Consider the following 26921-nt stretch of genomic DNA (forward strand, 5'->3'; position numbering starts at 1 on the left):
GCAAATGGTAAATATTTTAAGGATGTGGGGATCAGCCACAGAAAAGATACAACGGAGGGTCGTTCCTTAATGCAATTATTCATGATATACACAGAAATGCACAAGTCAGACTGGCTCATCAAATAAAATGAAGGTTAATGCATGCAGAAGAATAGAAGAAGAATATTGAATGCTTTCCATTCCTGTAGCTACTTCTGGAATATAAGATATGTGATCTCTTATTTATTTATTTTTTTCACACTGAAGGAGCAGAATAACAAGAGTTGGAAGGGACCTTGGAGGCCTTCTAGTCCAATCCTCAGCTCAGGCAGGAATCCCCTATAGCATTTCAGACAAATGCTTATCCAATCTCTTCTTAAAAACTCCAAGGATTAGCATTCTTGATATTTGAACCAAAAAAAAGACAGATTCTATTTTTTTCTAAAATTTAATTTACAGTTTTAAATAGCGGTTTTTATATTTTTTATATGACTGGGAGAAATGGCAGTTCATCTCACCTAGAAGATGTTGAGTTAGAGTTTGTAGTGCTCTGCTATGTCTTCCTGTCCTGTCTTATTCACTTCTGTTCTGTCTTGTCTGTCTTGTCTGTCCTGTCCTGCCTTATCCTTCCTCTATGTCTGTCTTGTTTTGTCTTGTCTGTCCTGTCCTGTCCTTCCTCTCTGTCTGTCTTGTCTTGTCTTGTCCTGTCCTATCTTCTCTTCTCTTGTCCTGTCCTATCCTGTCCTTCCTCTCTGTCTGTCTTGTCTTGTCCTGTCCTTCCTCTCTATCTTTCTTGCCCTGTCCTGTCCTTCCTCTCTGTTTGTCTTGTCTTGTCTTGTCCTGTCCTTCCTCTCTATCTTTCTTGCCCTGTCCTGTCCTTCCTCTCTGTCTGTCTTGTCTTGTCTTGTCCTGTCCTTCCTCTCTATCTTTCTTGCCCTGTCCTGTCCTGTCTTGTCTTGTCCTGTCCTGTCCTTCCTCTCTGTCTTGTCTTGTCTTGTCTTGTCTTGTCTTGTCTTGTCTTATCTTGTCTGGTCTGGTCTTGTCTTGTCTTGTCTTGTTCTGTCCTGTCCTATCCTGTCCTGTCCTGTCCTGTCTTGTCTTTTTCTGTCCTGTCCTTCTTCTGTCTGTCTTGTCCTGTCCTAACCTGTCCTTCCTCTCTGTCTGTCCTGTCCTGTCTTGTCTTGTCTTGTCTTGTCTTGTCCTGTCCTATCTTCTCTTCTCTTGTCCTGTCCTATCCTGTCCTTCCTCTCTGTCTGTCTTGTCTTGTCCTGTCCTTCCTCTCTATCTTTCTTGCCCTGTCCTGTCCTTCCTCTCTGTCTGTCTTGTCTTGTCCTGTCCTTCCTCTCTATCTTTCTTGCCCTGTCCTGTCCTGTCTTGTCTTGTCCTGTCCTGTCCTTCCTCTCTGTCTTGTCTTGTCTTGTCTTGTCTTGTTCTGTCCTGTCCTGTCCTGTCTTGTCTTGTCTTTTTCTGTCCTGTCCTTCTTCTGTCTGTCTTGTCCTGTCCTAACCTGTCCTTCCTCTCTGTCTGTCCTGTCCTGTCCTGTCTTGTCTTGTCCTGTCCTGTCCTGTCCTCTCCTCTCCTCTCATCTCCTTTCTTGTCTTGTCCTATCCTGTCCTGTCCTTCCTCTCTGACATCTTGTCCTGTCCTGTCTTTTCTTGTCTTGCCTTGTCCTGTCCTTCCTCTCTTTCTGTATTGTTTTCTCTTGTCTTGTCCTGTCCTCTCTTGTCTTATCCTGTCCAGTCCTCTCTTGTCTTGTCTTCTACTGTCCTGTCCTACTTGAAGAGTTCTTGAAGTAACCCATCCTTCAAAGCTGTACACACATCTAATATGAGCCATATGATTCCTTTAAAAAACAACGTTCATTTCTTTATAATCAAGACATAGAGGAAAAAAACAAATACAGATGGAAGGATGATTCTGTCCCCGATTGTCCATGAAAAGGGAGGGACGTTTCCTGAATGAAAAGCAGGATTGGACTCAGTAGTATTTCAGAAATAATCTTCCCTCCCTTCCTTAAATGGCTCTTGGCTTTCGATGGCTTGGGTTGTTAGTTTTGTTTTAAATAAACATTTAAGAAATCAGCCCTAACAAAGTCTCGAAGGCATGTTTTAATGAGGCTTGACTCTGTCTAATAATCAAATCAGATGCTAATAATCAGTGTAATAAAAGTCCTGAAATTAATTGCCTTAAAAAAATATTTGCAAAAGGCTGGCAGAGAACTGGCAACAGACCTTCCATGTTCAGTCTGCCTTGATGAAACTTCACCTGCTCCTGAGAAGCCACGTCTGGGATTCGACTCCCCAATTTTATGCTGCATTTGAGTCACAAGAACCACTTTTGAGAGGTGAAAATTATATAGACCTGATAACCGTCTTCCGGTAATTGAAGTGTTGTCCCAGAGAAGAGAGGATTGACTTATTCTCCAAAGCACCAAAGGGCAGAACAAGAAGCAAGCGATGGAAGATCATTAAAGAGAGATCCGACCTAGAAATAAGGAGTAATTTCTTGACAGTGGGAACAACTAATCAATGGAATGGATTACCTCCAGGAGTTGTGGGTGCTCTGTCATCAGAGGTGTTTAAGAAGAGACTGGACAACTATTTGACCAGGACATTATAAGGTCTCCTGCCTTAAGCAGGAGCTTGGATTCAAAGACCTTCAAGGTTCCTTCCAGTCCTATGTTCCATATTCTATGTTCTATCTTCTCTGCTCAATTTGTTCTGGCTATTTAACTCTCATTACCTTCAAATCAGACTACTGTAACACCCTTGACATGGGGATTTCATGGAAAGTAATTCAATGGGTCCAGAATGTAGTGGCCAGACTTCTGTTTCCTGGAGTAAGCTGTTCTGTACCAGCCTGCTACCGGCCCTGCAGAAAAGGCAGGGACAACCCCTTTACAAACGGCAAGAGGCTGGAATTAAGCCTGCCAAATTTATTAATATAAAACAGCAAAACAAGACACCAACCATGAAACAGGAGTTATGAAACAGGAACTAATCAAGCGGTTGCCTTCAGCAAACCAGCCCTCCCACACATTCCCCTTTTATACACTTCAGGGCATGGCTTCTCTCTGCCTCCTTCCGAGGTGCCCCATTGCCTTCCTCTGTTTACTCCTGATTGACTGCCTCCTGCGTCGGGCATCCTTGAACAGGGCCAGCTGTGGGTCATCTTCATCCACGCTGTCAGGCTCACACAGCTGGGTCTCTGTTGTGACCAGGTGGGAGGGGCCTGGCTGAGGGCTCTGCAGAGCCTCAAGGCCATCATCAGCAAGCTCTTCAACACCCCCCTCCTCCTCCTCTGAGTCGTCCGACTCAACTGCCAAGCCCACAGGCTGACCCTGAATCACAACATAAGCCTTAACTCCTGTTCTGGAGCTATATTGGTTTAGACTTCTGGATTTCAGGACAAACTATTTATTTTTCTACGTGTCTTGGAACAGGATTTGTTCTGCTTTTTCCATGTTTCTTTTTTTTAATCAACTGGGGATTCTGTACATCCTGGAAAGATTATTTGTGTCCTTGATTGGAACCAACTAAATGTTTAATTTTTTTAGAACATAGAACATCATCAGGGATGGAAGGGTCCTTAGAGATCTTCTAGCTCAACCCCCTACTCCAGCAGAAGACCCTATTCCATTTCAGACATGACTTTCCAGTCTATTCTTAAAAACTTCCAGTGTTGGAGCATTCCCAGCTTCTGGAGGCAGGTTGTTCCACTGATTAATTGTTCTAACTGTTAGGAAATTTCTCATTAGTTCTAGGTTGCTTCTCTCCTTGATTAATTTCCATCCGTTGCTTCTTGTCCTGCCTTCAGGTGCTCTGGAGAATAGTTTGACTCCCTCTTCTTTGCGGCTGCCCCTGAGATATTGGAACACTGCTATCATGTTACCCCTCGTCCTTCTCTTTATTACACTAGACATACCCAATTCCATTCTCCTTCTTCACTCGCAACAAGAGGCTCTTTAGTTCCTCTTCACTTTCTGCCATTAGATTGGTATCAACTGCTAAGCTTGTAAGCCACCCTGAGTCCTCGGAGAAGGGCGGGATATAAATGGAATTAAAAAAAAAAATCTTAGGTTGTTGATATTTCTCCTAGCAATCTTAATTCCAACTTTTGATTCATCTAGCCCTGCCTTTATCATGATGTGCTCTGCATATAAGTTAAATAGGCAGGGAGACAGTATACAGCCTTGCCAGACTCCTTTCCCAATTTTGAACCAATCAGAGGTTCCGTGTCCAGTTCTCACTGTTGCTTCTTGACCCACATATAGGTTTCTCAAGATTGCCACAGTTTGTTGTGATCCACACAATCAAATGCTTTAGCTTAGTCAATGAAGCAGAAGTAGATGTTTTTCTGGAACTCCCTAGCTTTCTCCATGATCCAGTGTATGTTGGCAATTTGATCTCTAGTTCCTCTGCCTCTTTGAAATCCACCCTGTGCTTCTGGTAGTTCTCGATGCACATACTGCTGGAGTCTAGCTTGTAGGATTTTAAGCATAACTTTACTAGCATGTGAAATGAGTGCAATAGTACGATAGTTTGAAAATTCTTTGGCACTGCCTTTCTTTGGAATTGGAATGTAAACTGATCTTTCCAATCCTGTGGCCACTACTGAGTTTTCCAAATTTGCTGGCAAATTGAGTGTAGCACTTTTACTGAATCGTCTTTTAAGATTTTGAATAGCTCAGCTTGATTACTACTAGCTTTGTTGTTGCTCAGCTTTCCTAAGGCCCATTTCACTTCACATTCTAGGATGTCTGGCTCAAGGTCAGTGACCACCTCATCGTGGTTATCAGGGACGTTAAGCTCATTCTTGTATAGTTCTTCTGTGTAATTTTGCCACCTCTTCTTAATCTCTTCTGCCTCTGTTAGGTCCCTGACATTTTGGTCATTTATCATGCCCATTTTTGCATGAAACATTCCCTTCATCTCTCCAATTTTGTTCAAGAGATCTCTAGTCCTCCCTATTCTATTGTTTTCTTCTATTTCTTTGAACTGTTCATTTAAGAAGGCATTCTTATCTCTTCTTGCTATTCTTTGGAATTCTGCATTTAATTGGGCATATCTTTCTTTTTCTCCCTTGCCTTTCGCTTCCCTCCTTTCCTCAGCTATTTGCAAAGCTTCCTCAGACAGCTATTTTGCTTTCTTGCATTTCTTTTTCTTTGGGATGGTTTTAGTTGCTACTTCTTGTAGAATGTTGTGAACCTCCATCCATAGTTCTTCAGGCACTCTGTCTATCAGATCTAATTCATTAAATCTATTTCTCACTTCTACTGTATATTCATCAGGGATATGATTTAGTTCATACCTGAGTGGCCTAGTACCTTTCCCTACTTTCTTCAGTTTAAGCCTAAATTTTGCAACAAGAAGCTCATGGTCTAAGCCACAGTCAGCTCATGGTCTTGTTTTTACTGACTGTATAGAGCTTTTCCATCTTTGGCTGCAGAGCACATAGTCAATCTGATTTCTGCGTTGACCATCTGGTGATGTCCATGTGTAGAGCCGTCTCTTGGGTTGTTGGAAAAGAGTGTTTGCTATGACCATCGTATTCTCTTGACAAAATTCTATCAGCCTGTGCCCTGCTTCATTTTGTACTCCAAGGCCAAACTTGCCTGTTATTCCTGTTATCTTTTGGCTTCCTACTTTAGCATTCTAATCCCCCATGATGATAAGGACATCATTTTTGGTGTTAGCTCTATAAGGTGCTGCAGGGCTTCACAGAACCGGTCAATTTCATCCTCTTCAGCACTGGTGGTTGGGACATATCACTTGAACTACTGTGATATTGAATGGCTTGCCTTGGATTCGAAGTGAGATCATTCTGTCATTTTGGGGATTGTAACCCAGTATTGCTTTTCCTACTCTTGTATTGACTATGAAGGCTACTGCATTTCTTCTGAGGGATTCTTGCCCGCAGTAGTATACCTGATGGTCATCTGAATTAAATTCACCCATTCCTGTCCATTTTAGTTCGCTGATACCTAAGATGTCGATGTTCAGTCTTGTCAGCTGTTGTTTGACCACATCCAGCTTTCCTTGATTCATGGATCTTACATTCCAGGTTCCTATGGAGAAAAAATCTTTACAGCATCGGACTTTCCTTTCACCACCAGACACATCCACAGCTCAGCGTCCTTTCGGCTTTGGCCCAGTCACTTCATTCTTTCTGGCGCTACTAGTACTAGCCCTCTGCTCTTCCCCAGTAGCACATTGGATGCCTTCCGACCTGAGGGGCTCATCTTCCAGCGTCATATCGTTTTGCCTTTTGGTACTGTCCATAGGGTTTTCATGGCAAAGATACTGGAGTGGTTTGCCATTTCCTTCTCCAGTGGATCATGTTTTGTCAGAACTCTCTGCTATGACCTGTCCATCTTGGGTGGCCCTGCATGGCATAGCTCATAGCTTCATTGAATTATGCAAGCCCCTTTGCCACGACAAGGTAGTAATCCATGAAGGAGAGTGCAAAAGTTGGGTTGAAACTAAACGTTAAGAAAACCAAGATCATGGCATCCGGCCCTCTCAATTCCTGGTAAATAGATGGGGAAGAAATGGAGGTAGTGACAGATTTTATTTTCCTGGGCTTCACGATCACCGCAGATGGGGACTGCAGCCAAGAAATTAAAAGACACTTGCTCCTGGGTAGGAAAGCCATGGCAAATCTAGACAGCACACTAAAAAAGCAGAGACATCGCCCTGCCAACAAAAGTGCATAGAGTCAAGGCTATGGTCTTCCCAGTTGCAATGTAAAGCTTTGAAGGTTGGACCCTAAGAAAGGCTGAGCGCCAAAAAATTGAAGCCTTTGAACTATGCTGCTGGAGAAGACTCCTGCGAGTCCCTTGGACTGCAAGGCGATCAAACCAGTCAGTCCTAGAGGAGATGAACCCTGACTGCTCTTTAGAAGGCCAGATCCTGAAGTGGGAACTCAAATACTTTGTCCACCTAATGAGAAGAAAGGACTCAGTGGAGAAGAGCCTAATGCTGGGAAAGGTTGAGGGCAAGAGAAGAAGGGGACAACAGAGAATGAGGTGGCTGGATGGAGTCACTGAAGGAGTAGGCGTGAGCCTAAACGGACTCCAGAAGATGGTAGAGGACAGGAAGGCCTGGAGGAATATTGTCCATGGTGTCGTGATGGGTTCGACATGACTTCGCAACTAAGAACAACACCTAATTCCAGCAGCCATTCCTTATATGTTTTAGTCCCCTGAGCATCTTTGTTGCTCTTCTCTTTCTGTAATCTCAACATCTTTTTTACATCATGGTGACCAAAACTGGATGCAGCATTCCAAGTGTGGCCTTACCAAGGCATTGTAAAGCAGTATTTACACTTCACATGATAGTTTTAGGACTTTAGGCAGTGGTGGGATTCAAATATGTGAACAATTGTTTCTCTGTGTGGATGCCACTTCCAGAAGTCCATTCTGGGTCTGGGCAAAAAAAAATAGCTACCAGTTCTGCCGAACTGGTGGAAACTGGCTGAATCCAACTACTGACTTTAGGGGTTGACTTTTTGAGAATAATGTGTGTACTGATTGAATACCACTGAAAAATAGACCATCTCTACAGTATTCTAAGCTTTAGTAAAGCAGCTTCTTGTATCATAATCATCATAATAATTAAGTTTTAAGATTTGACAGAAGATAAATAATTATATGAGAACAAAGCCCCATGTGACGTGAGAGATCCATGTTCTCAGAATATGAACTGTCCCACAGGACTAAAATAATCATTTCAGAGTGCGCTTTTCCTAGGCGTGACCAATATTATCATCTTTATTTGTTTTTAATTATTTATTTATTTTTCTTTTCAACCACATCTCTCTTAGGAAAACTATCCAGAGCTGATTATTTGTCCCCTGAGTCACACGTTCCTCCTTTGAGAGTTTCTGAACGTCAGGGGCCTCTGCCCAAACTTATGAATTAAAGAGGAAATTGAAAACATTCAAACATAAATTAATTTATACCCTAGGGTAGTCTGTGCCTACTTGCAATAAATATGCTAGATTTTTTTTTTCTTAAAGGTAATTTGAATGAATATAGACAGAGGGGAAAAAAAGCAATCAAGAACATGAAAGAGGAATACATGAGCTATAAAGTATCAAGATAGGGGAGAGATAGTTTAAAAGATTAAAATGAAATTAAAGCACACGAGGAATGAAGACGTGAGTCGGGAGGCATTTGAGTTGCCTTCCGTGGTTGAACAGACTTTCCCCCCCCCCCACCGTCTTTTTATTAAACTTCTTGGAAACTGTGGGGATTCCAGTTCCCATCTTCTTCTCCTTTTTTTCTTTTTTAAAAAGCTGTGGGTCTGATCGGCTTTTGAAGAAAATATCCATTTAACAGATGCTGAGTTAGAGTGCTTTTCCTAAGGCTAAAGAGCTTCAAACCATCTTTCATAGTTAGGAAGGAGAAATGCAAGAAATGTTTCAAACTTTGGTTTGGTTTAAAATCATTCTTCTTCTTCTTCTTCTTCTTCTTCTTCTTCTTCTTCTTCTTCTTCTTCTTCTTCTTCTTCTTCTCTTCCTCCTCTTCCTCCTCCTCCTCCTTTCTTTCTTACTTCTCCTCCATCATCATCATCATCATCATCATCATCATCATCATCATCATCATCATCATCATCCCTACTATCATCATCCTCAGGAAGAAACTCTTGAAGGAACCAACAGAATCAAAAAGGAACTGAGAATTTGGGGACTTTCTCCTTGACATTGAACTAAAAGAGCTGCACAGTTTATATAACAAACAGAGGAAGGGCATCACACAATCCTGGAGACAGGAAAAGCTAAATGTGGTTTTCCTATTCAGTGGGTTGGAAAAACACTGGAGCCACTAAGGTTTTGTGAATTATTATCATTGTGGTATGTCTTTCTAGTGGCAGTGCAGAAGACGATTGCAAGGAGCTAGAGACATATTTTGCCATTTCTCCTTGATATTAAGAAATGATGTGTCTCAACGTTTAATATGCTGGGCTTGTCAGCTGGAAAGCTGGTAGCCCAGGTTCAAGATCCGAGCTCCACATGATGGGGTGAGCTTCTGTCCTCTCCCCAACTCCTGACAACCTAGGTCCTAGCAGTTTGAAATTGCAAGTAGATAAATAAGTACCACTTTGCTGGGAAGGTAACAGTGCTCCATGACGTCATGCTGGCCACATGACTGCAGAAATGTCTTGAGACAGGGATAGCTCAATAGCCTTGAAAAAAGAGATGAACAGGACCCTCTAGAGGCAGCAATGACTAGTGGAATAAAATCCACAGGGTACTCCTTTTTTCATATTAAGGAAAGTCAAGAAGTTTAGAGATCCATCTGAGCTAGCCTGCTTGTTTTTCCTTTTTGCTTGCTGAACAAGGAGGGAAATCTTCACACAGCTTCAGAGCATTTTGGGCTGCGAAAGTGTGACCAATTTTCGATTCCCATCCTGGAGCCCTCCAGACAAGGTCAGGTCTTGCAGTCTCCTGACCATAGCAGGGCCATGAAATCATAGTGCCAAGTTTTGATAAAAAAATAAAAATAAATAAAAAATAAACCTTAGGATTGTCGTTATTAGTGGGAAGACGTCAGGCACAAAAGTCCTTGTCTACTCATGAAGGTCCAAATAAATTGGTTTATTGCTATGCCTATGCACAAGAATCTTCTCAACTAATGGTTAGCATCTGCTTGGAAGTCAAATAAGGGTCCATGAAATCCAAAGATAGTTGGACCATTTCAAAAGACCCTTTTATATCCATGCCAAGAGTTTTTCCAAGAAGGAGAAGGAGGAGGAGGAGGAGGAGGAGGAGGAGGAGGAGGAGGAGGAGGAGGAGGAGGAGGAGGAAGAGAAGAAGAAGAAGAAGAAGAAGAAGAAGAAGAAGAAGAAGAAGAAGAAGAAGAAGAAGAAGAAGAAGAAGAAGAAGAAGAAGAAGAAGAAGAAAGCTTTCACAAATTTCAGAATATTAAAAAATAAAAATAGTCATGGGAGAAATGGAATTGAAATTCACATCAGGATTCTTTGAAAAAAGGAAAAGAAAGAGAAGCACAACAGCTAAATTTTGGGTTTCAACTACGTGTCCGTGTCTGATTAATTAAACTCAAGGCTTTTCCGATACTCCCTACAGATTTTGTCCCTGCCTTTGATTAATTTAATTAAGGATCTTCTAGCCTGCGCTCCCCCAAGGGGCTTCACATGGAAGACATTAAATGCAACTTTAAAAAAGAAAGTTAAAGAGGAAAGAGGGGGGGAATGGATTTTTTTTTCTTAACTTGAAAGCTGGGGGGGAAAAAAACACTTGCAAGAGAGTTTTGATGGTGGAACTTTTTTTTTAAAGCCCCACCACCACACCGTTACACTGAGCTGATCATTTGGTTTCTGTAACCTGGTACAACAGTTTGAGACTGATGTGAAACTTTTCTTTTTTAAAAAAAAAGAATTGACATATGAATCTGCCTTACCATAAGCTACTTTGATGGATGCTCTTTGCCACGGATGTTGACAGTGACACTGGCTGTGTTCACACCCAAGATTTAACTCAGCAGTTGCATTGGTGCTGTGTGTAAAATTTGATTAGCGTTAAGACTGATGAGTGACTTGGTAGCTTAATATTTTTGGGAAGTGCAAGCCATTGGTTTATGATATGCTTCAGTTTAGGGTGCAAAATCGGCTTATTTCAGCAACCAGGTTACAAGGTTGTGTGAATGAGGTCCTGGTCTCCTGGAGAGGTCATTCAGATCATATCTGGACCGTAAAAAATGGAGTTTTCTGTATCTTTGTGTTGCCATCCAGTTGCCCTCCAGATGTCAGGAGCCCAGATACACTAGCTCAAGTTTAGAGAAATCTTCTCTTACAGTCAAAGTCCACAACACAAGAACTGAAGAATGAGGCACCATGGAAAGCAGGGTAACTACAATGGGAAGGAAGGAAGGAAGGAAGGAAGGAAGGAAGGAAGGAAGGAAGGAAGGAAGGAAGGAAGGAAGGAAGGAAGGAAGGAAAGAATCAACTTTTGTCACTGAGCAGGGGCAAAGGTGTTGTCTCAAATGACTGCTACTAAATCAATGCTGTTGTCTCTTGCTGCTTCAAGACAACTTGATAAATAGTCCACTTAATGACCTCTAAAGAGGTGGTTACATAATTATTTATTCTTTTCAGATCAGTTTTAATTTGAAAACCCCCAACTACTGATTATTCTCCTCCAGTGGCTTTATAAAAGCTGAACCATGTTGGTGACTGAAGTGAGTCCTGCGATCCTTCGGGAAAGCTATCCATTTGTCAGCTAAGCGGAAAAGAATAATTTCCTCTTTTGAAGCCCTGAAAAAATTGATTAATAGAAGCATTATTAAATCTTTAATCTTTAAATAAATACATTAAATGGTATAGGGTCTCCTGCTTGAGCAAGGGGTTGGACTGGAAGACCTCTGAGGTCCCTTCCAACTGTTATTCTGATAAATTCTATTAAATTCTTTCCACTGCATTGAGGGAAAGGGAAGCAAAGGAGATACATTGGTGGGTGGGCAGGTGGGTGGGTGGGTAGGTGGATGGGTCCATGGATGGATGGGTGGGTGGGTGGGTGGATAGACAGGTGCATGGATGCATGGATGGATGGGTGGGTGGATTGATGGATGAATGAATGCATGGATGGATCGATGCATGCATGAAGTCAACTTTTGGGTCGTTCCAAAGGTGCTGTCTCAAAAAAATCCCTGGATGGATGAGTGGGTGGGAGGATGGGGGTGGGTGGATTGATGAATGAATGCATGGATGGATGCATGAGTGGGTGGGAGGATGGATGCATGGATGTATGGGTAGATGGATGCTTAGATGAATACATGGATGTATGGATGTATGGGTGGGTGGGTGGGTGGGTGGATTGATGGATGAATGAATGCATGGATGGATGAGTGGGTGGATGGATGCCTAGATGAATGCATGGATGCATGGATGTATGGGTGGGTGGAAGGATGGGTGGGTAGAAGGATGGGTGGGTGGATTGATGGATGAATGAATGCATGGATGCATGAAGTCAACTTTTGGGTAGGTCCAAAGATGTTGTCTCAAATAAATGCTACTGAATCAATGTTGTTGTCTCTTGCAGCTTCAAGACAGCTTGATACACAGTCAACCAAATGGTCTATAAAGAGATGATTAGATCATTATTAACTGTTCTAAGATCAGTTTTAAATTGAAAACCCCCCAACCACTGGTTATTCTTCTCAGGCTGGGTCTTCAAAAGCTGATCCAGGTTCCCTCCTGGGCTATGACGTACAGCAAATCCCCCTCAAAAGAAACAAACTGTCATTGTGGGTTTCATAATGAAATTTAAGTGATCAGTACCATCATTTCTCTTATTAGCTTGAGCCTGGGTAGAAAAGGTGAGTGGCCTGGCAAGCAATGATTCACAAATAACAGGTGCAGCTATTTTCCATTAGCCTGTCGGGGGATAACGGTCTGTCACTTTTATTTACTGAATTAATCCACCAAAGTCCAGCTAGAGAACCACAGTCAAAATGGCCATTAATTGTAGGCTGATGTGTAGACGGAATGCATCTCCAAAGGGACCATAAACTTTTGTTCTTTTAGCCTCTTCTGGCTCCCCTTGCAGGGAATATCACTAAATCACCGAATGCTTCATCTGCTTATTAAAAATTTACCCCACTGATCTTCCCGGGTGACTTTTAGCCAAGTTGTCTATTGGTCGGTAATTTCTCCACATTCTCCTTTAACATGATCCATGGTTACATGTCGCGGCTTCCATTAAGAAATCAACAAAGGCCAAAGTGAAGGTAGGGGATGCTTAATGGGGGGCATGGGAATAATAATCCTAAAAACTGTGTTACCAGTGAAAACAGAAGTTTAATTTAAGACATTGGGGAGAACGAAAAACAGATGCAAGGGACAGATCTAATTCAACGCTAGGTGGAGTAGGGGTTGGTATCTGGCGTATGGCTTCATATCTTAATGATAATCATAATTTGTATTAAGGTCACAGACCAGCATTACAGATAAGAGGCACTGAGAAGAAGAAGAAGAAGAAGAAGAAGAAGAAGAAGAAGAAGAAGAAGAAGAAGAAGAAGAAGAAGAAGAAGAAGAAGAAGAAGAAGAAGAGTAATCATCATCATCATCATCATCATCATCATCATCGTCATCATCACCACTACTATTTGTTATTGCACTGTTTCCTCTGTCAACAATACTGAATAACTCAGGACATGGCTATCAAACATAAAAAACAAAAACAAAACATCTGCCAGACTATCCCACCTCCTTTACATGGACGATCTGAAGCTGTATGGAAAAACATCATCTGAAATAGAATCGCTGCTCTACACTGTCCGTATATGTAGCCAAGATATAACAATGGAGTTTGGCTTGGACAAATGTGCCACACCTATTCTCAAACAAAGAAAAATAGTGAAAACTGAAGGAATCAAGATGCCCCACAAAAGTAACATTAAAAGTCTGGTTAAGGAAGATTACTACAAAGGGTACCACTGGTCAGAGAATGTCGGCTGGTGACCCCCAGGGGGAGAGCATTCTCGGTGGTGCACCAATCCTTTGGAACTACTTACCGGCTGAACTCCGGATGGCCCCCGACCTTCGCTCCTTCCAGTGTGATCTAAAATCTATTCGAACAAGCTGGCCTGGCCTGATGGGTTTGGGGTTTTAACATTATTTTAACTAACCTACTACATTGGGCACAATCATTTAACTTTAAACCTTGTATCCTGTATTCTTATTTTTATTGCCCTGTACACCGCCCTGAGTCCTTCGGGAGAAGGGCGGTATATAAATCAAATAAATAAATAAATAAATAAATAAATAAATAAATAAATAAATACTTGGGAATCCTTCAAGTTGACAACATCAAGCACATTGAAGTCAAGAAAAAGTTTAGAGGTGAATACATCAAGAGAGTGAAGAAGATCTTAAAGTACAAACTCAATAGAGGAAATACCGTGAAGGCAATCAACACCTGGGCAATTCCAGTCATTAGATACACAGCTGAAATAGTGGACTGGACTCAAGCAGAACTAAAAGCAATGGATAGGAAGACCAGAAAAATAATGACAATGAATCATGCCCTTCATCTACGCAGTGACATTGACAGACTCTATCTACCAAGGCAAATAGGTGGATGTGGAATGCTGCAAGTACATCAGATGGTTGAAGAAATAAAAATGGCTTTGGAAGAATATCTGAAGGACAGTGATGAAGATGCACTGAAATTAGTATATCAGGAAGGCTTACTGACTACTGGAGAGACCAAACTGGCCTACAAGAAAGACCAAATAAAGAACAGAATAGAGGCATGGGATGACAAAGCACTACATGGCCAGTACATTAAAAAAAATAGCTGGGAAAGCAGATAATAACAAGACCTGGCAATGGCTAAGAGCAGGAAAGTTAAAGAAAGAGACCGAGGGACTAATTCTGGCTGCAGAAGACTAAGCCTTAAGGACAAATGCATACAAAGTCAAAATGGAGAAGACAGCAACAGACAGTAAGTGCCGCCTATGCAAAGAAGCTGAAGAAACAGTGGACCACCTGGTAAGCTGCTGCAAGAAGATCACACAGATTGACTACAAGCAGTGGCAAGACAAAGTAGCAACAATGGTGCATTGGAAGAAATATCATTTGCCTGTAAGCAAGAACTAGTGGGATCATAAAATAGAGAAAGTCATAGAAAATGATAAAGTTAAACTGTGCTGGGACTTCAGAATTCAAACAGACAAGTACCTGCAACATAACACCCCGGGTTTAACAATTGTCGATAAGAAAGACAAAAAAGTCTGGATAGTGGACATGGCAGTGCCTGGAGACAGCAGAATAGACGAGAAAGAACTGGAGAAGATAACAAAATACAAAGACCTACAAATAGAAATAGAAAGACTGGGGCAAAGGCAAGTAAGGGTAGTACCAATAATAATAGGCGCCTTGGGTGCAATCCCAAAACAACTGGAGCACCACTTGAACACCATTGGCATTGACAAATTCACCATTAGTCAATTGCAAAAGGCGGCCTTACTAGGAACTGCTTCCATCCTGCAACAATATCTGTAATATCATCAAACATCCACATCTGCCTATCCCAGGTCCTTGGTAAGGACTCGATAGACAGAAAAATGCCAAATCTGAGCATCTGGCTGACTGTGTGTGATGAATAATAATAATAATAATAATAATAATAATAATAATAATAATAATAATAATAATAATAATAATAATAATAATAATAATAATAATAATAATGTTGGAAGGGACATTGGAGGTCATCTAGTCCAATCCCCTGCTCAGGCAGGAAACCCTATACCATTTCAGTCTAATGGCTGTCCAGTCTCTTCTTAAAAACTTCCAGTGTTGGAGCATTCACAGCTTCTGGAGGCAGGTTGTTTCAGATCAATTGTTCTCACTGTCAGGAAATTCCTTCTTAGTTCCAGGTTGCTTCTCTCCTTGATTAATTTCCATCCGTTGCTTCTGGTCCTACCTTCAGGCGCTTTGGAGAATAGCTTGACTCCTTCTTCTTTGGGGCAGCCCCTGAGATATTGGAAGACTGCTATCATGTCACCCCTGGTCCTTCTCTTCATTAAACTGGACATGCCCACTTCCAGCAACCATTCCTTATATGTTTTAGCCTTCAGTCCCCTGATCATCTTTTTTGCTCTTCTCAGCACTCTTTCTAGAGTCTCAACATCTTTTTTACATTGTGGTGACCAAAACTGGATGCCATATTCCAAGGGTGGCCTTACCAAGGCATATGTTTCTAATGTCAGTGGTATAAATTCGAAAAGAAGAAAAAGTTTGCTGAGTTAGGGGAAATTAGAAAGACGAGAGAGTGTGTGTGTTCATTCAGGGCAAGGGGAAATAGAACCTCTAAATCTTTCTTCACTGAATTTAAAGTAGATGACATGTAAATTACTTAACTACTTTTAATACCGTCCTTCCCCCTGTAACTTGATGACTTTCCCTTTTAATGATACTTAAAAATTAGAACTTTGTGACAAGTGTTGGAGGAGCCTAGGGGCTACTACGTTCAAGGCTTGCAAAGCTCTTTGCTAATGAAGCAGAGAGCCTAAAATCTACTAAATGAGTGAAAGTCTAATGTCAGGTTAAGTCGAATAAGAATCTGGAACAATCTAGCCAAAGCATCTCTGAAAGAGGCAAACCCAGCTGTAAATAAAAGACAGCTATTCTGCTTATCGGGCATAGTTAACTGGCTCTATCGGTGATTAGGCTATAATGTGATCATAACTCTTCCAATTAGCTTTGAAAAATAAACTAGAAAATTCTTTGGGGCTATAACCTCTCTGGTCTACCTTGCTACATAAGAAGATTTGAGAGAGAAAAAAATATCAGAGAAAATATCTATCATACACTTAGGGAAAAAGAATCCTCCAGTAGGGTAGAGTTTTGGGGGTATAGTGTTACACAGGACAAGAGAAGAAAAAGATTTAGGGATACTCATGGTAGCAGTATTCCAGTATTTGAAGGCCTGCCACAAAGAAGAGGGGGTGAAATTATTCTCCAAAGCATCAGAAGGCAAGATAAGAAACAATGGTTGGAAACTGACCAAAGAGAAAAGCAACCTGGAATTAAGGAGAAACTTCCTAACAAGGAGGACAATTCACCAGTAGAACAGCTTACCCCCAGAAATCGTAGGCGCTCCATCCCTGGAGGTTTTAAGAAAGAGGCTAGACAGTGATTTGTATGAAATGGTATAGGTTCACCTGCTTGGGCAGGGGGCTGGACTAGAAGGCCTCCAAGGTCCCTTCCAGCTCTATTCTGTTCTGTTCCGTTCCGTTCCATTCCATTCCATTCCATTCCATTCCATTCCATTCCATTCCATTCCATTCCATTTTATTCTATTCTATTCTATTCTATTCTATTCTATTCTATTCTATTCTATTCTATTCTATTCTATTCTATTCTATTCTATTCTATTCTATTCTATTCTATTCTAATTCTAATTCTAATTCATAATGGATAACCTCTAAAATGAGCAAATGGTGTGGCCAGGCAGCTATGAAGGCCAACAAAATTCTGGAGTCCATCACCAGCAAAAATAAGGAGGTCCTAAATCATGTTATATAGATCTTTAGACAGGGGGAGAAATAGAAAGGGGTATTAGGGAATTTTTCTCCTCTGCTTCACCTATAGCTGTGGGCAGTGATGGGATTCAACTGGTTCACACTGGTTCAGCAGAACCCGTAGCTAATGTTTGTTGAGTTTGGAGAACTGGCTGAACCCACGCTGCTTCTGAAAGTCCATTCTAGGCCTGGGAGGCCTAGAGGAGGTCTCCCAGGCCAGGCCTAGAACAGCCTGTTGGAAGTGCATGGATGTCACTTCTGGAAGTCTGTTCTAGGCCTCGGAGGCCTAGAGGAGGCCTCCCAGGCCTAGAATGGCCCACTGACAGAACATGGATGTCACTTCCAGAAGTCCATTTTAGGCCTTGGAGTCCTGGAGGAGGCCTCCCAGATCTAGAACAGCCCACAGGAAGTGCGCGGATGTCAGTTCTGGAAGTCTGTTCTAGGCAGAGGCCTGGAGGCCTCCCAGGCTTAGAATGGCCCACTGACAGTATATGGATGTCACTTCCAGAAGTCCATTCTAGGCCTTGGAGACCTGAAGGAGGCCTCCGAGATCTAGAACAGCCCACAGGAAGTGTGCGGATGTTCAGTTCTGGAAGTCTGTTCTAGGCAGAGGCCTGGAGGAGGCCTCCCAGGCCTAGAATGGCCCACTGACAGTACATGGATGTCACTTCCAGAAGTCCATTCTAGGCCTTGGAGTCCTGGAGGAGGCCTCCCAGATCTAGAACAGCCGACAGGAACTGCGCGGATGTCAGTTCTGGAAGTCTGTTCTAGGCAGAGGCCTGGAGGAGGCCTCCCAGTTCTAGAAAAGCCCACAGGAAGTGCACAGATGTCAGTTCGGGAAGTCCGTTCTAGGTCTTGGAGGCCTGGAGGAGGCCTCCCAGGTCTAGAAGAGCCCACAGGAAGTGCATGGATGTCACTTCCAGAAGTCCGTACTAGGCCTCGTAGGCCCAGGCCTGCATCCACACAGATAACCAGTTGTTCAGGTATTCGAATCCCACCACTGGCTCAAACCAAGGAAGGAAATGTCAGTCATTAAAAAAAAAAAAAGCTTTAGCAATAAATAAATAAATAAACAAACAAACAAACCAGGCCCTAGCATTCCCTACTTATTTCTTTTTGCCAAGTTTCAAAAAACGGCCACATCAACTGCCAGGGTCATTTATGATGGTGTGCTGCTGGCAGATGGAATTGAGTTAATTGTGCTGGAAAGAGCTGATTTGTTCAATTGCGGTAATAGAACACTGCCTATTGTTTTGAACCCAACTTGCAACTCATGTAAAACAAGAAATGCAAACGAGAAGCGAAGGGTAAAGCTAACTCATTGTCTGCTGCTCAAGGTCTGCCTTCCTGCCACGTTGTTCGTCATTGGGGGGAAGGCAGGATGGGGGGGCATCTTTTTCTGATGAGTAAGTGGCAGGCATCCACTAAAGAGGTCAGATTTCTGCTTTGGTTTTATTCCGCCGCTCCTAAATTATACGCAACGAAAGAAAAGCAGCACATTTCCCCTGGTGTGTGTATTTTTTTTTTTTTTTTGTAAATAAGTACATGCATTTGCAGGTCAATAAGGTAATTGAGTGAAGAAAGGAAGGAAGAGAAGTTGTAAAAAAAAAAACGAAATTGATTTTTATGCAGCGGTCTCCGCCGATGGACAATAACTACCCAGGAACTTATCATAGCTTCAGGCTTGCATTAACTGTGAGCGTATTAGCAATCTAAAGAAGTAGATGCATCAACTTGATTTTTGGCAAGCCAGCCTCAGCATTCCATCTTCTGAAACTTTGGTTTCTGAAGTTTGCCTCCTAATCAGCATGCCGTGGGAAGGTGGGCACTTAGACTTATACACTACTCCATAGTGCTTTACAGCCGTCTCTCAGCCATCTCTCAGCAGTTTATAGAGTCAGCCTCTTGCCCTCAACAATCTGGCTCTTCATTTTACCCACCTTGGGAAAATTGAAGGCTGGGTCAACCTTGAGCCGGTCAAGATTGAACTTCTGGCACTGAGCAGAGTTGACCTGCAGTACTGCATTCTATCCACTGTGCCACCACAGCAAGGAAGGAAGGAAGGAAGGAAGGAAGGAAGGAAGGAAGGAAGGAAGGAAGGAAGGAAGGAAGGAAGGAAGGAAGGAAGGAAGGAAGGAAGGAAAAAAGGAAAAAAGGAAGGAAGGAATAGCAATAGTTCTTAGACTTATATATCGCTTCACAGTGCTTTACAGCCCTCTCTAAGCAGTTTACTGAGTCTGCATATTGCCCCCAACAATCTGGGTCCTCATTTTACCCACCTCAGAAGGATGGAAGGCTGAGTCAACCTTGAGCCGGTCAGGATCGAACTCCCGGCAGTGCGCAGAGTTGATTTGCAGTACTGCATTCTATCCGTTGTGCCAGCATAGCTAGGAAGGAAGGAAGGAAGGAAGGAAGGGAGGGAGGGAGGAAGGAAGGAAGGAAGGGAGGGAGGGAGGGAGGGAGGGAGGGAGGGAGGGAGGACTAAAAATAGTGCTTAGTCTTATATACCGCTTCACAGTGCTTTACTGCCCCTCTCTAAGCAGTTTGCAGAGTCAGCCTATGGCTCCCAACAATCTGGGTCCTCATTTTACCCACCTCAGAAGGATGGAAGGCTGAGTCAACCTTGAGCCAGTCAAGATCAAACTGCTGGCAGTGGAGCAGAGTTTGCCTGCAATACTGCATTCTAACCACTGCACCACCACAGTGGTTCATAGCATGAAGGATTGACGATTCTTTTGCCTCTAGACCTGTTGGGTATACAGGCGGTCTTTGACCTACGACCACAACTGAGCCCAAAATTTCTGTTGCTAAGTGAGACAGTTGCTAAGTGAGTTATGTTCCTTCTTACAACCTTTCTTGCCACAGCAGTTAAGTGAATCCCTGCAGTTGTTAAGTTAGTAACACAATCGTTAAACAAATCTCACTTTCCCCATTGACTTTGCTTGTCAGAAGGTTGCAAAGGGGGGAATCACGTGACCCCAGGACATGGCTACCATCATAAATATGAGTCAGTTGTCAAGCATCTGAATTTTTGATCACGTGACCACACGGATGCCACAACGGACATACTGAGATGTCGAGACTCTAGAAAGGGTACAGAGACGAACAACAAAGATGATTGGGGGGACTGGAGGCTAAAAAATATAAGGAACGGCTGCTGGAATTGGGTATGTGTAGTTTAACGAAGAGAAGGGTGAGGGGTGACATGATAGCAGTGTTCCAATATCTCAGGGGCTGCCACAAAGAAGAGGGAGTCAAGCTATTTTCCAAAGCACCTGAAAGCAGGACAAGAAGCAAGGGATGGAAACTAGTCAAGGAGATAAGCAACCTAGAAGTAAGGAGAATCTTCCTGACAGTTAGAACAATTAACCAGTGGAACAACCTGCCTCCAGAAGTGGTGAATGCTCCAACACTGGAGGGTTTTAAGAATAGACTGGACAGCCATTTGCCTGAAATGGTATAAGGTTTCCTGCCTGAGCAGGGGGTTGGACTAGATGACCTCCAAGGTCCCTTCCAACTTGTTATTGTTATTGTTATTGTTGTTGTTGTTGTTGTTGTTAGATTCATGGTTACACCTGCCAGGTATCTTAGTCAGTTGGAGTCAGTAAACCACCGGAAAGCATTCTCGCTTGCACGGTGCCATGCGTTTCCATCAGCCATCCTCTACAGCAAGTACAAAACGACACCGTTTTTATTATTATTACTATTATTATTATTATTATTATTATTATTATTATTATTATTATTATTATTATTATTATTATTATTATTATTATTATTATGAAAAAATCATAAATCTCTTTTTTTGTGCCATAGTAACTTTGAACGGTCAGTAAATGAATGGGATAAGTTGAGGACTACCTGTAATTTTGATTTTGAAGGTGGGGAAAGGATTTGGAAGCTTGAAGGAATCTTTCATTTCACATTGCAGGAGATACTTCCAAGAAAAGGTTGGTGGGAAGTTTTGACCCAGTTCGTGGTACTATGTGAAACTCAACATTAAAAAACCAACAACAACCTAAGATCATGGCATCCAGTCCCATCACTTCCTGCAAATAGAATGGGAAGAAATGGAAGCAGTGACAGATTTTATTTTCTGGGGCTCCGAGATTGCTGCAGATGGTGACTACATTCATGAAATTTAATGACCCTTGTCCCTTGGGAGGAAAGCTGTAGAAAACCTAGGCAGTGTATTAAAAAGCAGAGACGTCATTTTGCTGACAAAGGTCCATAGGATCAAAGCGATGGTTTTCCCAGTTGCAATGGATGGCTGGGAGGGTTGGACCATAAGGAAGGCTGAGCACCGAAGAATTGATGCTTTCAAACTGTGCTGTTGGAGAGAGAGACTCTTGAAGAGCTCCTGGGAGTGCAAGGAGATCCACTCAGCCAATCCTGAAGGAAATCAACCCGGGCTGTCTTTTGGAAGGACAGATGCTGAAGCCGAAGCTCAAATGCTTTGGCCACCCAATGAGAAAAGAGGGAAAAATCCTGATGTTGGGAAAGATGGAAGGCAAAAGGAGAAGGGGATAGCAGAGGATGAGATGGTTAGATGGGGTCGTCAATACAATGAACATGAATTTGGGCAAACTCTGAGAAACAGTGGAGGACAGAAGGGCCTGGCATCCATGGGGTTGTGAAAAGTTGGAAAACAACTTAGCAACTAAACAGCAGCCACACTCATTTGATCTCCTGGGCAGTGTTTGGCTTACTCCTTCAGTTCTACACTGCTCTACATCATATTAAAAAATCAGAGACATCAGCTTGCCCACAAAGATTTGCATAGTGAAAGCTTTGGTTTTCCCAATAGTGTGAGTAGTCAGCCCCCCAGAGAAGGAAATATTAAAAGGGCAGAAAAATATATTTCCTCAAAGGATCTTAAAGAGGCAGAAAGGCATGCCCAGTTTTCTTAATAGCCCCAAGTCTCCCTCCCCCAAGCAGAAACCAGCTCTGTAGAAATGCAGATGTAAACCATTCAAGAAAGTTGAAGCTAGAAGATTAAGACAGACACCTAAAATCTACATACTGCACCCAAACTCTAACATGGGGCATAATAGGATTAACCCACAGATGCCAAGGGGACACAGGTCAAAATACATTTCACAGGAAATAGAAAGCCTCAGAGAGGATCAGGAAACAACCTTGAGAGCCCCAGAAACCAGCTCTGTAGAAATGCAGATGTAAATAATCCATTCAGGAAGGTTGGAAGGCCCCAGCTAGAAGATTAAGAAGACAAAGACACCTAAAATCTACATACCCCACCCAAACTCTAAGACAGGACACAATAGGATTGACCCACAGATGCCAAAGGGGCACACTCAGACTCAGGTCAAAGTACATAACACAGGAAATACAAAACCTCAAACAGGAACAGGAAACAACTCCAAACAAAAGGCTCCAGAGGGTATAAAAACCCACTCCCTACATGTGCTCTCTCTCTTTTCTTCCAGAGCCATCTTTTTCTCTGGCTCTCCTCTTCAATAAACTGCAACCTTCTTTCTAAAGCAGTCACCATGTTGTTTATTCCCGGCTTGGACTGAACCCTGATGAAGACTTTTCCTTGAAGAGTAGTAATATATAGTTGTGAGAGTTGGACCATAAGGAAGGCTGAGCGCTGAAGGACTGATGCTCTTGAATTGTGGTGCTGGAGAAGACTCTTGGCAGCCCCTTGGACTGCAAGGAGATCCAAAGAGAAGCTCAACCCTGGGTGTCCTTTGAAGGACAGATCCTGATTCTGAATGCTCAGATACTTGGGCCCACCTTATAAGAGAGGATTCCTTGGAAAAGATCCTGACGTTGGGAAAGATGGAAGGCAAAAGGGGAAGGAGGACAGAAGAGGATGAGATGGTTAGAGAGGGACATCAGTACAATGAACATGAATTTGGGCAAACTCTGGGAAACAGCAGAATGTTTTGATGGAAGTTTAGAAATGACCAGAAAAGGAAGATATCTTTAGCACGATCAACACAATCTCCCTATGAGTCCAGGTAGCTATATATTTCCTTAAAGTAGAGTCATCATTACCCAGGAGTTTGGTCAATTGAGAATAAATTAATACAGAAATAAATGCTGGCACGCGTTTGTTTTGTTTTTGTTTTTGTTGTTTTTTTTTTAAGAACAGATGGAGACCTCTTGTGCTTCATATGTTGTTTTAGCAGATTGAGCAAAAGTAATTGGTCACAACTGTTTTAGTTAATTGAAATACAGAGAAAATACAGTAAATATCAATTGGGCTCAGAGTCATACATTCCAACAGTTTTGGATGCTATCACTGGAATACTCCTCTTATTCTCTCCCTCCCTCCCTCCCTCCCTCTCCCTCTCTCTCTCTCCCTCCCTCTCTCTCTCTCTCTCTCTCTCACACACACACACACACACACAGCTATGGCAAGGTAGAAGAAGTAAAGTAGAAAGTAAAGAAGAAGGATTCAATGTATAAAAGATCTGGTTATATATCTTGCTTTCCTTTATCAGTAGCGAAGAGAGACAGAGTGAAGACGGAAGGCTATTTCACAAAATGCCCCATTGTGGGCATAGAGGTGCATAATTTCTATGAATTGTATTCAATTAATAGAAATATATTTTTATTGTTCCAAACGAGCAGCAGAATTTTAATTTAAGGAGTATTCGTCTTTTGGATCAACTTGTCTTTCCTTCCTTCCTTCTCCTCCCTCCGTCTCTCCCTCCCTTTCTCCTCCTGCCAGAAAGAAGAGGGGGTCAACTTATTCTCCAAAGCACCTGAAAGCAGGACAAGAAGCAACGGATGGAAACTAGTCAAGGAGAGAAGCAACCTGGAACTAAGGAGAAACTTCTTGACAGTGAGAACAATTAACCAGTGGAACAACCTGCCTCCAGAAGTGGTGAATGCTCTAACACTGGATGTTTTTAAGAAGAGCCTGGACAGCCATTTGTCTGAAATGGTATAGGGTTTCCTGCCTGAGCAGGTGGTTGGACTAGATGACCTCCAAGGTCCCTTCCAACTTTCTTCTTCTTCTTCTTCTTCTTCTTCTTCTTCTTCTTCTTCTTCTTCTTCTTCTTCTTCTTCTTCTTCTTCTTCTTCTTCTTCTTCTTCTTCTTCTTCTTCTTCTTCTCCTTCTTCTTCTCCTTCTTCTCCTCCTCCTCCTCCTCCTCATCATCATCATCATCATCTTCATTATCATTATCTATTCCTCAGATAAAATAGATAGAATGCATAAAATGGAATTTGTAATCTAAAAGGTGTTGTTGTTGTTCTTTTTAATCCATGCTGGGGATTTCAAAAAGAGGTAAACTAACATCACTTCAGCTAAGGATGGACTTAACCCTGTATCACTTAGAACATGAGAATGAGATTGAAACAAGAACATTCAGATACAGGGGATTAGGGCCAAGTCGCATACAACCTTGGCTGGAGATGCAAGTAAAAATAAAATTGTCCTCTATGGGACAGTAGTGATTATCAAAATAGAGTCTAAATGTGGAGGTGTTCTTGCTTTCCATCTGTCCTACACCCTGCAAGTGATTTGTCATCTTGAGTAATGTTCAGAAAACTGACGGAGAATAACACATTTTGCAAGCAGACCCCTCTCTCTGGAATAGTTTGCCTCCTGAGATCAGATGAATCTCTATCCCAATGGTCTTTTGCCAAACCAACAATCTTGGGAGGATGTTCAGATTGGCCCGTTTTTGAGCACAGCGTTTATTGTTTTTTAATCGAGTTTAGTTTTCTGAATATGTTATTGATGTTTTAGCGCGTCTGCTCTAAGCCATCTAGAATTCTGATAACTGGTGCCATACAGATGGTTGTAAATAAGCAAAGAAAAGGAAATGGGATTAACACACAGTTCAAGGGTTTTCAGGACATAACAGGGCTGTTGAATGAACTGATTTTTTTTAAAAAAAAACATTAATGAAGGCAATAAGCAATAACTCATGTCATTGACAGGAAAGCTACAGGTTTGGTTTTGCTCTGGGTTTATGGGGATATAGAGATAAACAATCATACCCTCATAAATCCCATTCTAGTGTAACAAACAAACAAACAAATAAATAAATAAATTCTAATGAAAAGAAGAAGGACTAGGTGTGACATGATAGCAGTCTTGCAATATCTAAGGGGCTGCCACAATGAAGAGGAGGTCAATCTATTCTCCAAAACACCCAAGAGGCAAGACAAGAAACAATGGATGGAAATTAATCAAGGAGAGGACTAGAGTAGAGTAGAGTAGAGTAGAGTAGAGTAGAGTAGAGTAGAGCAGAGCAGAGTAGACTAGAATGAAATGGAATGGAATGGAATGGATTGGAGCTGGAAGGGACCTTGGAGGTCTTCTAGTCCAGCCCCCCCTCCCGCTCAAGCAGAAGAGAAGCAACCTGGAATCAAGGAGAAATTTCCTGACATTGAGAACAATTAATCAGTGGAACAACCTGCCTCCAGAGGTTGAGGGTGCTCCATCAGTGAGGGTTTGGACTGAAGATATTGGACTGATATCATATAGGTTCTCCTCTCTGGGGTTTGACCGGAAGACCTCCAAGGACCCTCCCAACTCTGTTATTCTGTTCTGTTGTTCTGTTAAACTCTTATCAAAACTTTTTTTTTTTTTTTTACGAAACTCAACTTGGCTTCTAGGAGGATCTGAAGAACAATTCACTGAAGGGGGAGCAGCAATCCCCCAAACTGGATTTTTTTTTTCCAATGCCAAAAAGTATGTGGGACCCATTAGCTTCTGGAAATTGCCATTCTCCAAGTGGACTATTTCCCCCCCCCCCTATAAAACAAGGCTGTATCCAGCCTAGGAGTTCTCTCTTGCAGCTAAGCATGTGCTGAAAAATATTGTGTATGAAATCCCTGATTAATTGGGGTCATCCAGCACAAACTTGGCAAACTAATTGGGCCTTTTTATATTTGATTAAAGACTCCCCTTAATATCTCTCATTGTTTTTTTTCTAAAAAGTAGGCTTATGCCAGTGTGGAAAAAATATGACCCCATTTCTTTATAAACTACGGCTATGCTGCATATTGTTTGGACATATTTTCCTTCTCGGATTTCAGTTTTTTTCTTCTGCTACAGTCATTCTTAAGTTTTTGAAAACAAATTCAAAAGAACCCTTTTTTTCAATCTTCATGTAACAACCTAACAGGGTTGTTGATGTGGAAGACAGGAAGAGGAAGGAGAGGTAGATATGTTTGCTGCCATGAGGTAACGTAATAAAAGAAGAATAAAAAATCTAATAGGTAAATAAAGAACTTTGGGTGACAGAGTTTGCATGTGTAGCTTCATATAACATGTGTAGCCTGTCTGTCTGTCTGTCTGTCTGTCTGTCTGTCTGTCTGTCTGTCTGTCTGTCTGTCTGTCTGTCTGTCTATCTATCTATCTATCTATCTATCTATCTATCTATCTATCTATCTATCTATCTATCTATCTATCTATCCATCTATCATATATCATTTATCTATCATCTATATCCTCTATCATCTGTCTGTCTGTCTGTCTAACTATCTATCTATCTATCTACCGTATCTATCATCTATCTATCTATCTATCTATCTATCTATCTATCTATCTATCTATCTATCTATCTATCTATCTATCGCTAGATAGATAGATAGATAGATAGATAGATAGATAGATAGATAGATAGATAGATAGATAGATGTGTGTGTGTGTGTGTGTGTGTATGTGTGTGTGTGCACAGGTTGAGTTATTTATAAAAATAAAAAGCAGGATAAAACACTACTATAAAAATTAGACTACAAATATAATACCAAAATTTTTATTTTTGTTTCAAATGATACCTATACTTTAAAAAGACTCAAATTTGGAAGAATGGCAGAAAGGTATTAATAAATTTGTTTGGGCAGGGAAAAGAACGAGAGTAAAACTTAAGATAATGCAAGATATACGTGAAAGAGGTGGTCT

This window comes from Vipera ursinii, assembly GCF_947247035.1.
Source record: "Vipera ursinii genome assembly, chromosome: 2".
In the NCBI taxonomy this organism is placed as follows: domain Eukaryota; kingdom Metazoa; phylum Chordata; class Lepidosauria; order Squamata; family Viperidae; genus Vipera; species Vipera ursinii.